At 39.7% G+C, this 15480-nt stretch overlaps 1 long non-coding RNA gene across 2 annotated transcripts in view; it reads right to left on the bottom strand.

Moving 5' to 3' along the window:
* Window positions 1-15480, bottom strand: part of LOC109368980 — a 135389-nt gene that overhangs the window by 34143 nt on the left and 85766 nt on the right. The window contains exons 2-3 of one of the 2 annotated variants that reach the window (XR_004160436.1): window positions 9170-9310; window positions 7953-8932 (exon numbers count right to left, since the gene is read on the bottom strand). This is a non-coding gene — a long non-coding RNA (uncharacterized LOC109368980). Of the gene's footprint in view, window positions 1-7952; window positions 8933-9169; window positions 9311-15480 lie in introns of those variants that run through there. The other variant, XR_004160437.1, reaches the window with a different exon arrangement.

Genomic DNA, 15480 nt, shown 5'->3' with positions numbered 1-15480 from the left:
TTTCATCTCTAAAGGCAGTGTTTTCTTACTCAATTCTCCTCCAGTTCTATCCTTTGACAGACATTTTTCTCTTTCATGTTCCTCCAGAATATCATCCTCAATTAAAGTGTCATCTGTACAATTTCCAAATTAGGGTAATTTAACATTTCTTGATTCCATTCACTTTATTCCTCAGGAATTTTCTGCTCTGAAGCGTGACAGCAGTATCTGAACTGTATATTAAAAGCGCAGAACTTTCTTCCTCTAGATCCAATTACCTAAACTCATTCTTGAATCGAGTAACTATTAAAGCCATCCACTCCTTTTATACCCCTATACACGGCTGGAGTAAACAATGGATTAAATCATACAACAGATCAAACAGAATTATACAACTGATTAAATCCACTGTAATTAAAAAAAAAAAAAAACTGCCTGCAAATGTTTTCCTTCTAGAATTTTGTACTAAGTATGTCAAAATAACCTCCAGGAAATATCAAGTGTTAAGTGTTGTCTTTTTCATTTCTCAATAGTGTCAGCAATAGGATATCTTGATAAAAATGTATTGAATGTCACAGCAATGCTGACAATTAAAAATAAACAGGCAATTATTCAAAACACCTTTGCATTTGGGGAAGAGAAACTGGCACGATAATTAAATCAACAAGAGTATGAGATAATGCAACAATTAAGCAATATAAATAAAAGATTTGAAGACAATTTGTGGTCTTCACAGCATGTTAGTGTGACTGTAACAAAATTTAAACATACATGTACACCTATGATTAAGGCCACAGAGGTCTCTTGGCATCTAATAGCACTTGAGTGGTAATACAGATGAGTTCTGCAAGTCTCGAGTCTGAACCTGACAATAGTACTCAGTTTCATTAATCATTACCACAAGATTCTGCTTTTACTTTATGATGAAGTTATAATTTAAGCGTTCCTTCAGTCCTGAGATCTGTTAAAAATGTGTCCTTGTTCCTCTAACAATGTACATGTGCTACACGTGCACCATACATACACCATACAGGTACTATACGTGATACATATAATCCACTTTGTAGTCATTTTCACTTTTTACTCATGGGTATCTTAATAAAATTCCAAAGTTGACTTTCTATTTATGCATTCTACAAGGAATGTTTCTCCTAAGCGATGCTTAGCATCAGAAAGTCCCAAAAGGTTTAAGGACTCGTGTTTAGAGGACATTGAATCCCAGATCTTTCCCTTTTGCAAGTGTATTCAAGCCACGTTATATCTTTCTTTTTCAATTCTTGACCTGTTTATTATGAATCTCAAGTTCTGAAGATTTATAGCTTTATCCGCCACTGAGCATATCGTGCTAACCCTGCTAGTTGTTTGAAAACTGATGTGTTTTCACGTGTGTTGCCACGTTTTTTATTCTTTTGCTACTTTTTGCTTTTGTTTTTTTTTTCTCTTTTTTCTTTTAAATTCTATTTAGAAACTACTGGTTGCTTTGCCACTCACATTAAGTTCTTTTTGAGGCTGCCTCTGCTTTCATTGTTTGTTTGCTGCCTGTACCTGACTGATCACTGTTGAACAGCCATATCTTTGTTGTTAGAAATCAAATATTACCTCAGTACAATAGTTTCCAAAAATACAAAAGCTTCAAACCGAACTACAATAAAACCCAAGCTAATTTCCAGCTTGAAATATTGTTCTAAAGCTTTTTAACAAAATATAACGCCTTAGACTGACTCTAATTCATGCTAATGAGTCAACTCTGAACATCTCTGAACAAGTGTGTTGATTTTTTACTTTTGAAATATACGAACCTAGAGTATTATTTATTATTCTCTTGATTGCATATTTTAAAGCTTCTCATTGCACTATTTATTTCTAAAAGAGACATAATATGCAGTCTTGAACTGAATTCATTTCCATAAGCTGCTGTCGCTTTAACCTTTGATGTGTATCAGAAGTACTTCAATGGCACCTCGCTGCCCTCTTTTTCCTTCATAGCAAAAATACCTCCCATACAACCCCACAATAGAGTAACTGCTGTTACAGAGTTAAGAGTTTCCTCTGAAATCTCTTTTATCTTTTTTTTTTTTTTCCTAGGCCTAAACTGGTAAAGGTGGTGAGAGAATTCATTTACAACATTTGCATTTCAGTTTTGGTAAGAAACATTATTGCTCTGTTCATCTTTCAAGTACTCCAGTTTCCCTTTCCCTGGGGCACTACGCCATCTACATTACCTATACTGGAAGTGTACACAAAATGTCCAGGGAGCTTTCCAAACATACAGCACAGAATCCTTTCCTTATTGAGAATAAGCTGCAGGTCAGAAAGATATGAGAGAAAGGCAATATTTACTTCAGGGTTTGAGCACTCAACATTTAAAATGTTGGCAGGAAGAAGAATCACTGCAGTAAGCTGTTAAAAGAAATAAGACGTACAAGCAGGCCAGCACTGGCAGCATTTTGGTCAACCTCCAATGGTATTGATGAGCAGAGGCTAAGAAAAGCTAAGAGTAATGAGAATATGGGGTGATACCCTCCTTGTTACCAACTCTCAGTTGCAACAGAGTAAAGCACAAGACAGTCTTTTATGTTCATCAGTAAAAAACTAGAAGCACGTACAGTGAATTCTCATTAGCATGCAGTTAATCAGCATTACTTGTGTTATTATTACATTTCTAACATCTTAGTGCTGAAGTACCTCATTGCAGATCAACTTTGTGCTGCCTTCTTTAACAAACGAACAAACCGAGAACTTTTTCCCCAAAAAGCCTTCAATCCAAGCAAGAAGACAGCTCAAATCAAGGAGAGGCAGGGGAAAAGATGGGGGCAAACTCAGGATGTTGTCACATCCTCCATAGGCATGGCAGAAATAAAGAAAACTGGATCTCTTCAGTAAAGAAAATTAGCTAGCTTGGCCCCATAATGCTGAAGGTAACACTTTGAGATTTAAATTTGTCATGGGGGGACCCACACTGGCCATGAGATTTCCATCTGGGCTGCCCTTGGGATGTGAGCACAAGCCATGGCATGTGAGCACCAATGCTGAGGAAAGACAGCCAAGTGGGAAAGAAAGGAGAAGGAAGATCAACGCTAAAAAAAATGAGACATTGAAAAGAGATTACATTTGTAAACTGTTAGAAACTATATTACAATACATAAATCGTAAACTGAACCTTCAGCCAAAGCTCAGTGTCTCCACACCGTTTTAAACAGTGTATGTTTGGCACTCTCTTGTCATTGTATTCCTGCCCTGGATTTCAGTTTAGGACTAGCCAGTAGGATCACAGTATATTTAAGTTGCTCTCTCAGGCTGAATTTCAGTTTCAGGTGACACTGTTCCCCTGGAGATTTTAGACTTTCAAAATTGAGTAAGATAATTGAAAGCAAGAGATTAGGATGGCATAGATCAGAGATCTCCAGAGAGCTCTGGGCAGGCAAAGGACACGCATACTAGTTCTAGTTTTGGCCAAGTAAATACTCTGAAACCATAATGAGGTTATGTCAAATGAAAAAAAAGACTCTTTTTACCACCATTACTGCTGTAGTGAAAATTAAAATAATAAATCATCCTTTGACAGGAAGCAATTTTAAAAAGCTGCTTTTTAGATCTGGACTCTAGCAACCATCATGAGCTTTTTTCACGCCTTTCACCACACAATTTCGTAGGATGACACTTAATATAAACAACAGAAAAATTAAGGGTGTGCTGGTTTCAACCCAGGAAAAGAGATCAGCACAGTTACTAAGATTTTCAAATGGATTATCTTATCTATTTCTGCTGAATTAACCACAGAAATAGAAGCATTTTCCATCATAAACATACCTCTATAGACTAGGTGGAAAATACAGCCCACCAATAGCATAAAAAGCACTCAGTTAAATACAGACGGCCCAATTAGTAAGCAGGAAACCAAAGTACTACTCGATTTGCAGCTCTTATAACTAAGCACATTACAGATGCTCTTATTTACATATCAGTACAATACTAATAAACTTGGCTCACAGCTGCTGCACTGCATTTCAGGATACCAAACAAAAGAAAATACCAAACTTTGGCATGGTTATGTTCTCTGGCAAATGACTCACACAGGTTTTTTGGACTCTATTTCCAGACAGCAAGCAACCTTATGAAAGGATTCAGAAATAAGCATCTCTGTTCTCATAAAGGTGGCTTTAGTTTCAGGAACAACCTACACCAACACAAAAGAAACTCTTTAAGCTGCAGAGAGCAGATTTTCACGCAACTGGGTGAGCTGCTCTGCAGTATTTGCAGACAGGCATTCCCCTAGACTGCAGGAAATCCAAACTACATCCAAACTACATCCAAACTACACTTTTTGCAAGAGCATGTTTAATTTAAATTAAATGATTGCATTATACAACAGTGGCAAATTGCAAACCTTATCAGCATTAACTTGATGCACTTGGATGTATTTGAAAAATCTAGGTATTGTGGTGTAAAAGAGGACTTCTGGATTGAAATCTGATGGCAGCAGTGGGAACGCGGCTGGTCTCATTGAAGAATCACGGAATAATTAAGGTTGGAAAAGACATCTGAGGTCATCTGGTCCAGCCACCAACACCAATCTGTAAACTGCATCCCTACAGAGACAAAGGTGCGCTATGTCCAATTGTCTAGTTTGGAATTTGTTTCATCTAAGGCTTTGCAATACCATTAACAGAGAATGTAAAGGCCAGCGCAGAGCCCAGACTTCACTGACAGATGTCATATGGCAAACAAAGCACAGGGAGAGACCTTTAAATCTCACTGGAGTACCAAGTCACTTTGCAACTACACCTGCTATAGTCAAAGTGCCTTTAAACCTATATGAAAAGGAAACAACTTCTGCTCTGATAAAAAGCAGACTGTCCTCACTTAAAGGGACAACAGAGATAAGAGATTAAATCTGTAAAGACCCTCGAGGACCCTGAACTGGTCTTTTCATGAGAGCAGGGCAAGTAAAAGCTTTTTTTTTTTGATTAAGTGACTCTTTTTTTGTTGTTACAGATGGAAGGAGGAGCAGAGAGCCAGGCAAGGCAGGACTGCAGGAAGGAAAGCTGGCCAGGGAGCCATACTGCCATCCCAAAAGCCATTTAACCTGAGCCTGGAAGTAGGGACAGACCTGCAAGAACGCTGTGGTAGGGGGAGAGTTAGGTATTCATCTTTTGTATTGCTCTGTCTCACCTAATAGTCTGTTTTAACAAGTTACTTATTCCGATGAATAATCCAATGAAACCAGGATTTGAAATCCAGAGCCTTTTAAGACTTCTGTGAATGGCTTGATATAGGCTGGTTTCTTTAACAATAGGGATTAGCACATTAATTTAAGAACCAATATATTATTTTAGTGAAAGAAATGCATGAGTGATAGTTCTAAAACTTTCCTTTTCAACTTTATTGGGTGAATAGTCTTGCTTTCCTCAATAATTTTGCCCTGGGGACATAACAGAATACTTTTGCTTCAGAAGGTGCAAGGACTTCTTTCTTTGGTTCCGCTTATATTGTTTTAAAAAGTTGTTCACTACAGCTTAAAAAGCAATGGAGATCTTCCAAGTTGGGGAAAAGTGGCTGAAAATGAGTCAAAGGCTTCAGTGATGAAGCCAATGGTGGAGAATGGGGAAGAAGTAGGTGGGCACTCCGTCATTCTAGATACTACCAAGCATACCCAAAGGAACATTAGCACATATCTATGAGACCTTGAAAAAGAAGGAATTTGTATGTCAATGTACTGCATCTGTATGTTTGAATTGTTCAAATGTAGGACCTGAACTCTGAGAGGGTGCCCTCGCTTGTCAAGTTGCCTGGTATGTATTGTGAGGAATAAAGGAATGCCACTATCTAACACCACATTGGAATTAGAGAGTTTTCTTCCCAGATTTTAGATGGCGGGCTCAAACGTGAGGTCTAAGTGCATCTGACTCATAGGCTTGGACAACTAAGTGGGCCCGTCACAAACCTGGAGGTACAAACTACTAACAAAATTTGGGAGAAGAAATCATATTCCTTGGTCTTCCATCATCTTGTATCCCTTATCCTCAGCTAGAACAGTTTCAGAACATTTCCCTCAACAAGCAGTCTTAATATGCTCCATTTACAGCCTCTAACTCATTGGTTTCATTCTGCTGTAAGGAAACGTTTATGTAAACATGATAAAACAGACTGCCAGCAACATCAGTTCTTCTTTTACCTGAAACTTTTAAACAGTTCATGAGTTTTAGTTTTCTGCACATTACAAGTTAAAGATTTACTGCTGTTGTAGCCTGTGATACTGTGTGATGTACTTTAGCCAGTTTGATATGGTAACTAATGATGGTAACAACTGTAATGGTCTGAGTTACATCACAGCAGAAGTCTGCATGCTCAACTCATGAACAGAGATGTGATTTTCAGAATAATGCCAAGTGAATCGAGAGGAAGCAGAAGAGAAAACCTGCAAATCTCTTTATTATGAGTTATGGGGACAGGAAGATTGATGTTATTTAGGTTGGATGTCACAATTCTTCACTGTGAGAGCAGGGAGGTGCTGGAACAGCTGCCCAGGGAGGTTGTGGATGCCCCATCCGTGGAGATGTTCAAGGCCAGGTTGGATGGGGCTCTGGGCAGCTTGGTCTGGTGTTAAATGGGGAGGTTGGTGGCCCTGCATGTGGCAGGGGAGTCGGAGATTCATGATCCTTGAGATCTCTTCCAACCCAGGCCATTCTGTGATTATTTTACACACTTTTTACATGCAGTGCTTAACAGCATTGTCAGAAACAACTGCAATTTTTAGGTGTTTAAAAAATGCTTGCAGTTGCTTCAGTAATGAAGTGAAATAACAGAGTAGAGAATGCCCACAACACACGCGCTCTGGTACAAATGTCATCTGCACATCCAATGTGGGCAGTTGTGTACTTATCCATCCATTTGGACATAAAGCTATGCTCACAAATACTTGAAGCTCAGATGCATGTGGATGGCACAAAGAATTTGAGGGATGCACTGTTATCCCGGGCCCTTCATTTCTTTGACATTTATGGGCCAAATTCATGCATGAAGTCTGCTTGCATTGCTCCTCTTTCACGACACAAAGCAATTGTACACCTTGCTCAGCTACTCAGCTAAACTGGATTTATTGCACCTTTGAATCTCCCCAGCACAGAAAAGCACCTGGAGCTTATCGGTAAGCCTGCCCCTCTGCTGCCCATAAATGTAGCACAGGCAAAGATCATCTGCCTACCCTGTACACAGTGCTCCTGCTATCACTCCTCTCTCAGTCTGCCTCTATTAAAGTGCTCTTACATTCTCTGGCAATATTTTACTCATCACACAGACAAAGCCTTTTCTCTCAGTTTTGCTTCATCTGGAAATCTTTCATTTTATGACAAATAACATTTGTGAACCAACAGGCAAGCCCATGTCTAGGAGTACACAGTAAAATGCCCTGGTGTGCCACCTGGTAGCTCTTTAAATTATTACAATTATATTACAGCTCTCAGCAGAACTACCTGGGGAGGAGCTTGTTTTTTCAGAGAGAATCCAACAGTAAAGGCTAAAGCTGGATTGCACCTGTGAACTTCAGATAACGTTTTACTTGGAATTCACTGTTTGCTGCAGTTTAGTCCAACTCAAACCAGGAGGGGGGAAAAAAAGCTTTGCTACTTAGGACAAGAGCATTCCATGTCATTTTTCCCTTGCTCGTCTACAAGTCGCTTCCATGTACATGCATGCTTACAGTGCAGAGAACTCAAATACATGCTGAGCACTGCAAAAATATCAAGGGCTGAAGCAGTATGCCAGCATCCAGATGTGTTTGCACCAGATCTCAAAGGCACACTGAGAGACTGGCGTACACGGGAACTTTCCTTCCTGCCTGTTTGTATCATTACCAATGATGACAAGGTTCGAGCACCACCAATATCTGAGCATGGCCCACCAGAAACTTCCAGCAGCAGCTTTAAGGCATTTGATGCTATATTGTTTTGAGTTTTTTTTATAAACTTTCTTGGGGACCTTTAAATTAATCATTTTCATTCAGCAAACCTTTCTCCTATTCCCTGTGCAAATGTTGAGAGAGCGCACTACATAGAACACATCATGCCAGCAAAAACTAGCAGCTGAAGCTGGAAGGAGAGTGGCTACATATTACATCAGCCTCTTTAGATAGTGCTGTTTTACTTGTAAGGTGTAAATCTTTTTCAGTTACGCTACTTCAGTGAGTTTTACAAATCTGTACAACTACTTTTACATATTTCAGTATGGAGCACTAACTGCCCAGCACTGTTCAGTATCTAGCTCTTAGGAAGTACTTGCACAGGCGAGAGTCTCCCCCACTTGAAAAAATGACACCACTTAAAACATCAACAGCTTCTACTGCTTGAAAAGAAGCGTTAAAAATAGAAGTACTAATTGGCTCTGGGATGCAATGGTTATCCTCAGCAGCTTGCACATGAGGACTGGAACAATAACTCAGAAGAGATCAAGTCCTTATTCTTTTGTCAACAGCTTCACTGTCAACCCAGAGGAGTGCCAACAACCTTGTTGCTTATATATTCAGACAAAGAAATACAAAAGAGGCAAGAGTAGAAAGGAACAAGGTGAGTCAAACAGCAGAGAGATCTCACAATCTCAAGTAACGGTCCTTGAAAAGATCCACTTTCAAGAGCTTGAATAGCAAAGCACTCAAGTGATTTTTGTTCTAATTTCTTTAAGGTTTCACACATCTTCAAGCACAGCACACAATGCAAAGTATAGTGGCTAGGCTACATGATAAATGAAGAAAACTTGTAAGAAGCTTCATCAGCCTTTCCAACCATTACAGAATTTTTTGAGAGTACAACCAGACACCTGTCTGGAAATGACAGCCTGATGAGCCACTCACCATGCAGAATATTAGGCATGTGCACAGCCTTGCAACAATACTGGCACTACAAGTACAAATGTCCTTGACAAATAAGAAGCTTGCTCTCTCTGCACATCTCCTCATCACCTAGAAAGGAAGGTGGTTATTAATAGCACTGAATAATCATTTAAATCACTGGTGAATGCTTTTGTTTACAGATTTATGATGCACTGCTTTCATAGAGTAGAAATATGCAGTACTTCATTTAACACCATTAGATCCCAAGCATCTGCATGAGCTTTTAACTGTCCAATATATTGTGCTCCAAAATACGAGTTGTTTTGATTTAGTGACTCTTTGTAGACACCAAATAACTCATCTTACCAGCTCTGCTGCCCCAGCCAGCCGGAGACCACAGCTCTGTCCAGATCACTCCACGTAGCTCCATTTCACCATTTTCACATAATGCTTTCTCCAGTTAAAGAGATGCCTTCCAGTGATGAGTAGATTGTATCAAGTCAATACCTGTGCAAAAGAAAAATGAGATTTGCTGCAATAAAAACCATTTTTTGCTACTTCTTTAGAAAAATTAATGCTAAGAAAGGCAGAGAAGGAAGAAGAAAGTCATGACATTTTTGGACCCACTTCAAATGTGTAAAGAGTATAACAACATACCACATTTGTTTAAGGCTTGCTCTAGATCATTTATATAGCCTCCTCAGTAACTCTCACCCCAGGTAGAATAAATACAGCATGCACTGGCATATATACCTTCTAGATATATATCAGCCATTATATTAACATAAAGCAAATTTTATTTCATTACTTAATGCATTAAAATACAATATTTTCTGGCAGAAAAAAAGGCTCAGCCTTTGCTTTGGTACTCTGCAGTCGTGTTCAGAATGAACGCTATAATTGCCAAAGAATGCTTATATATATCTAGGAACAGGCATCATTTTTGCATACATCATTTCATTGAATTCATTGCAGATCAGGTCGAGCCAGCTTCAGAGTGCTAGACGAGACTCATCTATCCTCAGCAGACTGAGGAATACCTTCAGGAACAGACAGGTCTTGTAATAGCATTCAGCACAAGCCGTGTGTTTAGAATCAGCTGCTATCATACACCTCTGTAATGGGATTGGTACCCTCCTATTATCTCACACACTGAAGCATTAAGTGATCAAGCCAATTATTTTTCTTGCTTTACATCATCCCATACTTCATACTGTTTTTGCAACAATTGCTTGGAGAATATAATCAGTACTCTGTGCAAAACCACATCTTCCCAAATGTTCTTACAGTCTGTTCTATCAGCTTCAGCTTTACTTCTCGTCCGTCCAACAGCCTCAACCACACAATCAGTACCCATTTCTTAAGTCTTCAAAGTAATTCACATATATTTGTCCATCACCTCTGAGTCTTTTCTCAGAAATTACTGTAAGCTTGTATGTGCATTAGTGTTTCTGCACCTTCCTTCTGCCATATAAGCTTTCCTAAGTCAGCAACATTGAGTATTTCTAATAAAAAATTTAGAAGTAAGTCAACATTTTCAGAGACTTTTTACCTGTACTGAAGAACTGGAGGCAAAGCAAACCTTAGATACTGCCACTTATATCTTTATAATTCAAAGCTATCTATGTATTGCTCTCTATCTAGTCCCTATGGCTGATCAGTCCCTGTACCAACACACTTAACATTCACCATTCACATTTCCTAAAGTTCTACTAATAACCGAAGAGAATTCAGCTCAACCAGTTTTATGTTAAGGGTATAATGCGAACCTAACATCCATTCTTTTCTACAGTATGAATCTTACAAATGTGACTTTCTGCAAATACACAAATTTGGCAATATCAACATCTATATTAAATCTTAGTAAGCCATTACAGACATGGGTACCACAGCAGATGAAAAAACCCTTTTGTTTCTACAGTGTACCTTCACATAACTAACAAATAAAAGCTGCTGTACTTCCACATGCAGCTGTAATTTATGTAAGTGCTGGAATTAAAATACAATCCTTTTCAATTGCAATGACTTGGCAGCATATATGCTGTATGCCACATCAATGCCACATTATGAGAGCATTGCGTTAATTTTATTTATTTTTATTTTTATTTTTATTTATTTATTTATTTTAAGATTCCAAAACCTTCCAGAAAGAATGGAACAGTTTCTGCAGTTTCTGCAGCTGCCCATCAAAGTTAGGTAAGCACTCGTGGTGTCTGGGTGGCCAGGCTTCAGGATATGTGCCTTTCCTCCCCAGCCTGCAAATGGCCCTTCTGCGAAGACCTGGTCTGAGTGGTGTCCAGTTTCAAACCTACCAACAAAGCAATGTTGATACAAAATGAAAAACAGCTAAGATTATGTTATTCATTCTTCATGTTTGTCGTTCTAAATTCAGGCAGCTCCTCACAGATGGTTCATGGTCACATACATATCAGGTACCTGAATATCTAAAATGAGAGCAGTTCAATACAAATCCCATGTGCTGACCCCAAAGTAACAGCAAAACCCTGTCCAATGGATTTCTGAATACACTGGAAATTTGTTTTTCCACAATAAACACCTCAGTAAATAATTCTAGAAGATGGTTGTCTCTGACATTCGACCTATTATCTTCGGTTTGTTTTCTACAGCAAGAGGAACAGATTTCCATTTCTGCAATTCTCACTTGATTCAAGCTCCCCTGAAGTCACAGCGGTGCTCCTAGAATGCATCACGGCTGCACAGCTATACCATGAGGCTTTGAACAACTGTGGAAAGGGGCAGGAAAATTGAGAGCTCAACAGAAACAAAGATATACATTTTTTCAGCAGGATAACAGAGGGATGTGTACAACGCAGAAGTATTATGGTCAATCTAATACTGTACAACAACTTCTTCACATTGATTTGTAACATTCTGAGTTCAGCCAAAGAGCTGAATACTCAATTTTTCTGCGGTGTTCTAGCTGATGACAGTTTCTTTATCGAAACTGGGCACGTCCTCCTTTATCTTCTCTAAACCCTTTCTTAACACTCTCCATTCCTACAGCAGATACACCATCCTTTTTTTGATCACAAGATAGCAGCCCTGCTGACTGCCATCGGCAGCCTCAGCTCCTGTTCCCCTCACCCAAAAGCAAAAGGCATACTTTTCAGGCAACTGTATCACCTTTTCCACTCAAAGCAGGGATAAAAATGTACAGTTCCATTTCCAGTGTCATGATGGGCACAAACCCCTCAAGAATGAGGCCGTATCTAGGATACACGCGTGCTTTAATTTAATTAACAAAAAACGTCAGCAATTTTAATCACAAAGCATCTCATGTCCCTCATCAGCAAAAAGGTCCTACCAGCTCTGAGCCTCTTCTCCTATTATTCCTTCTGTCTCAAACCTGAACCCCAGTTTTTCAGGAAATACAAACAGAAGATGAAAGTTACTTTAACTTTCTGAACACAGGAGATGATTTAGAGCACCAAGACACTGTAATTGCATCTGCTACTGTTGCTATTTTTCGTCTTCAAAGCTGATTTCAGCATTCTTGATGGCACATTTTATTGACCAACAAAGAAACATCCTGAAATACATTTCCATCTCCCTCATATTGATCTAAGTCAAGCCTAGCAATCATTTAAAATCTAACACTTTACTGTGTTTGCCAGAACAGCCTGAAACACACAAGAAGAAAAATGGTTCTGTGCACAGGCGGGTACATCACAAGCACTTGACAAACCCCAAAGCAATAGGGCAGACCATTTTTCTCCAAACTCAGTAGGAAGAGTCTCATCTCCAAAGCAATGGACCTCTGCAATCTGTCAAAGCCCACAGATGAGTGAAAGGCTGGAAAACGTGCCTTACATTCTACAGGTGAAGAGATAAATATATTTGCTTTATCAACGGAAAGGTTTGTGGTGGCATGATCGTAGTATCTTTTGTCTACCAGAAATTGGCAACAGGTCCAGCTTCCAAAAGCATGCATGATGCAGGACAGCTCTACAAACCAAACCTGGAAATGAGGGCCAGTTTTGGAACAGCAGGGCAGTTGCCAACTGCAACACGGTGCCTCGTGGCACAGAGCTGTCTCCAGAACTGAGCCTGCCTCCAAAAAATGACAGAATCATAGAATCACAGAATCTTTAGAGTTGGAAGGGACCTCTGAAGGCCATCTAGTCCAATTCCGCTGCAATAAACAGGAACACCACAGCTAGGTAAGGCTGCCCAGGGCCTGATCCAGCCTCGCCTTGTTTTGTTAGAGGCTTTCACACTTTCAGTTCACAGGGCCATGACCAGCTTCCAGAAAAAGGTATAAATCTCCCAATAGCTAGTTTCAGGCTGCCTACATCTGACAAGACAAATACATTTACTGTTGTTATTGTTACCTTCTTATAGTAACCAGATGTACTATTTAGACCTCAGAGGAATGTTGACAGATGACTAGAGAAAACAACATAGACCTTTTCCAGTAGCAGACAGAGCTTACACGATGTAGGTGCCCAATGCTATCAGGCCTCATCATATTTTCCCAGTCCTCCACAATATTCATTGGTGTCCCTTGGCTAACTACGCTGCATCACAAAAACAATATAATTCTGCATCAGGAGGACCTGACAGAAAGAGCAAGACGAAAATGTCATCTGCAGAAACAAACTGGATAGCTCCATTGGAAATTGCAGTGATGACTGAAGACAAACTTAGCTCTAGCCACACTTAAAAGGTTTACTGTTCAGACCAGCACAGGATGAGTTGTCAAAAATCCATTTCTAGAAGAGTGAAGGAGGAAAATGCCCAGGAAGAAAATACCCCGGAGAAGACACAGCAGAGCACAGATTCCCAGCAGAAGGCCCCAGATTTGCAAGGAAATGGTAATACTCAACAAAATGAGCTACTTGCATATTTTTTCTCTCATGCAAATACATCTCCCTGCTTGATTTGTACCTTGTATGATCTACCTCTCCCATTCTTACTTTTACTGAATCATAAAGAATACACCAGGGAAAGATCAGGCATTAGAATTTCTGTCATTCTCATAAGTGAAGCCACAAAGAAATAGGTCTTGCATGTTAACCATTTTTGAAGCCTTGTAATTGTTTTCCAGTGAAGGCTGATGACGGTATGATATATCTCTAAAGACATATATTCAGTAAAATAACTTGTTTCATGCTGCCTTATATATATCATCTATAAGCCTGAGGAGCAATCACATACTCTAACAGCTACTTTCCACGATGAAGCCCCACACATGAAATTTGTAGCACACAAAGCTCTTTCCATCAAATAAGTACATTCAACGTTACGTGTTAAAAGGCTTCCTCCTTAAGACCTACCAAACAAATTCATAAAAAGATCAGTCCATTATAAGAAGACAGAGTTTGCTCATCTATTGCATGGAGTAGCAACAATTATAAACAACAATTATCACAATATTTATAATGCTACTTCAGTTGTTGAATGACATTGCTTTAATTGCTTAAGACACAAAATGCTATTAGATTGTTTTTGTGAAGTCAGGCTCACCTAATACTTTGCAAATTTCAACACAGCAACTCCTGTGTTAATATTAACAGGTTTAACTCTAATGCTAACCAGTAAAAGAAGGCACATTAAGCACAAAACACACTACCAAGATATAGTGTACCAGGCGTATATCTGCACTGGAAACTTTTTACAGTCAGGTTTCAAGTTAGATAGTTTTGTTCACTTAAAAGAGCATGTCTTTTGTGAGATTTCTGCTGTTACTACCTCGCTTCTGTTAAGTCAAAAGGATTCTCACTGTGATAATAAGCTACCAGAGACTGCCTGTTAGATGCATGCCTACCCTGAGAAGCAAACACCGTGAAACACTCCGCTGCTTCCACTACAAAACCATAAAATGTTTCTTACGATACCTTCATGGTGCAATTACAAGCACAAGCCCAGTTCAAAATCAGGCCTAGTTTTTCTCTTGCTGTTTGCATCTGATTCCCTTCCTCTGCCTTGCCAAGCCATGAGAACTGAGTTCTGGAGAAGAAGCAGTAGCAGGGACACCTGTCTGGGTCGGTATTAGGCTTTACAGACCCAAAAGGCTCAAAAGACCTCATACAGAAGAGGAAGCCATGGGCTGGAAGCACTCTGCCTCATCTATTGGGCACTGTTCCCAAAGGAGATCCTTCCCACATACAGCAGCTGGAACTCAACACAGCACAAGTAGAGTGCTCAGGAGCTGCCTACATCAGCTGCCAGAACCACAGGATCCTGGATTACATCAAAACATGGACGAAAAAAGATCATTTCATCTGCCCTCCAGAAAGCTGGTGCCCAGTCCCATTTTATCATCAGCTCCTACAATGAGAAGACTCTAGGGACAGAAAAGCCAAGGAGTAAGAGCACTGTTCTCACAACACCATTTCATATTGAATGGAAATAAAACAGTCTGAAAGGTTACAAAAGTGGAGAACAATTACAGAAGCTGCCACATGGGTATCTCATTATAGGCCATCGCAGGAGCACAAGCTTCAGATATCACCAAAGCCAGGAAGCACAGCAGGTCCAGTTGTCTTGGAAAAAGGCATTTAATATCCTGAAACTCTGGTATCCCAAGGTACAGCACCTTTCTGACAGTCAAGACTGGATGCCAAGTTGCAGCAACACTACCAAACAAAGCTCCAGCAGAGGCAGCTTCTGCAGGAGGACCTGCTTGGAGGATGCCTCTCCTCTGCCACAGCTGC

The sequence above is a fragment of the Meleagris gallopavo genome, chromosome 8, assembly GCF_000146605.3.
Source record: "Meleagris gallopavo isolate NT-WF06-2002-E0010 breed Aviagen turkey brand Nicholas breeding stock chromosome 8, Turkey_5.1, whole genome shotgun sequence".
NCBI classification, from domain to species: domain Eukaryota; kingdom Metazoa; phylum Chordata; class Aves; order Galliformes; family Phasianidae; genus Meleagris; species Meleagris gallopavo.
Note: the sequence above shows the minus strand (reverse complement) of the source record. Positions and strands in the feature narration are given on the sequence as shown.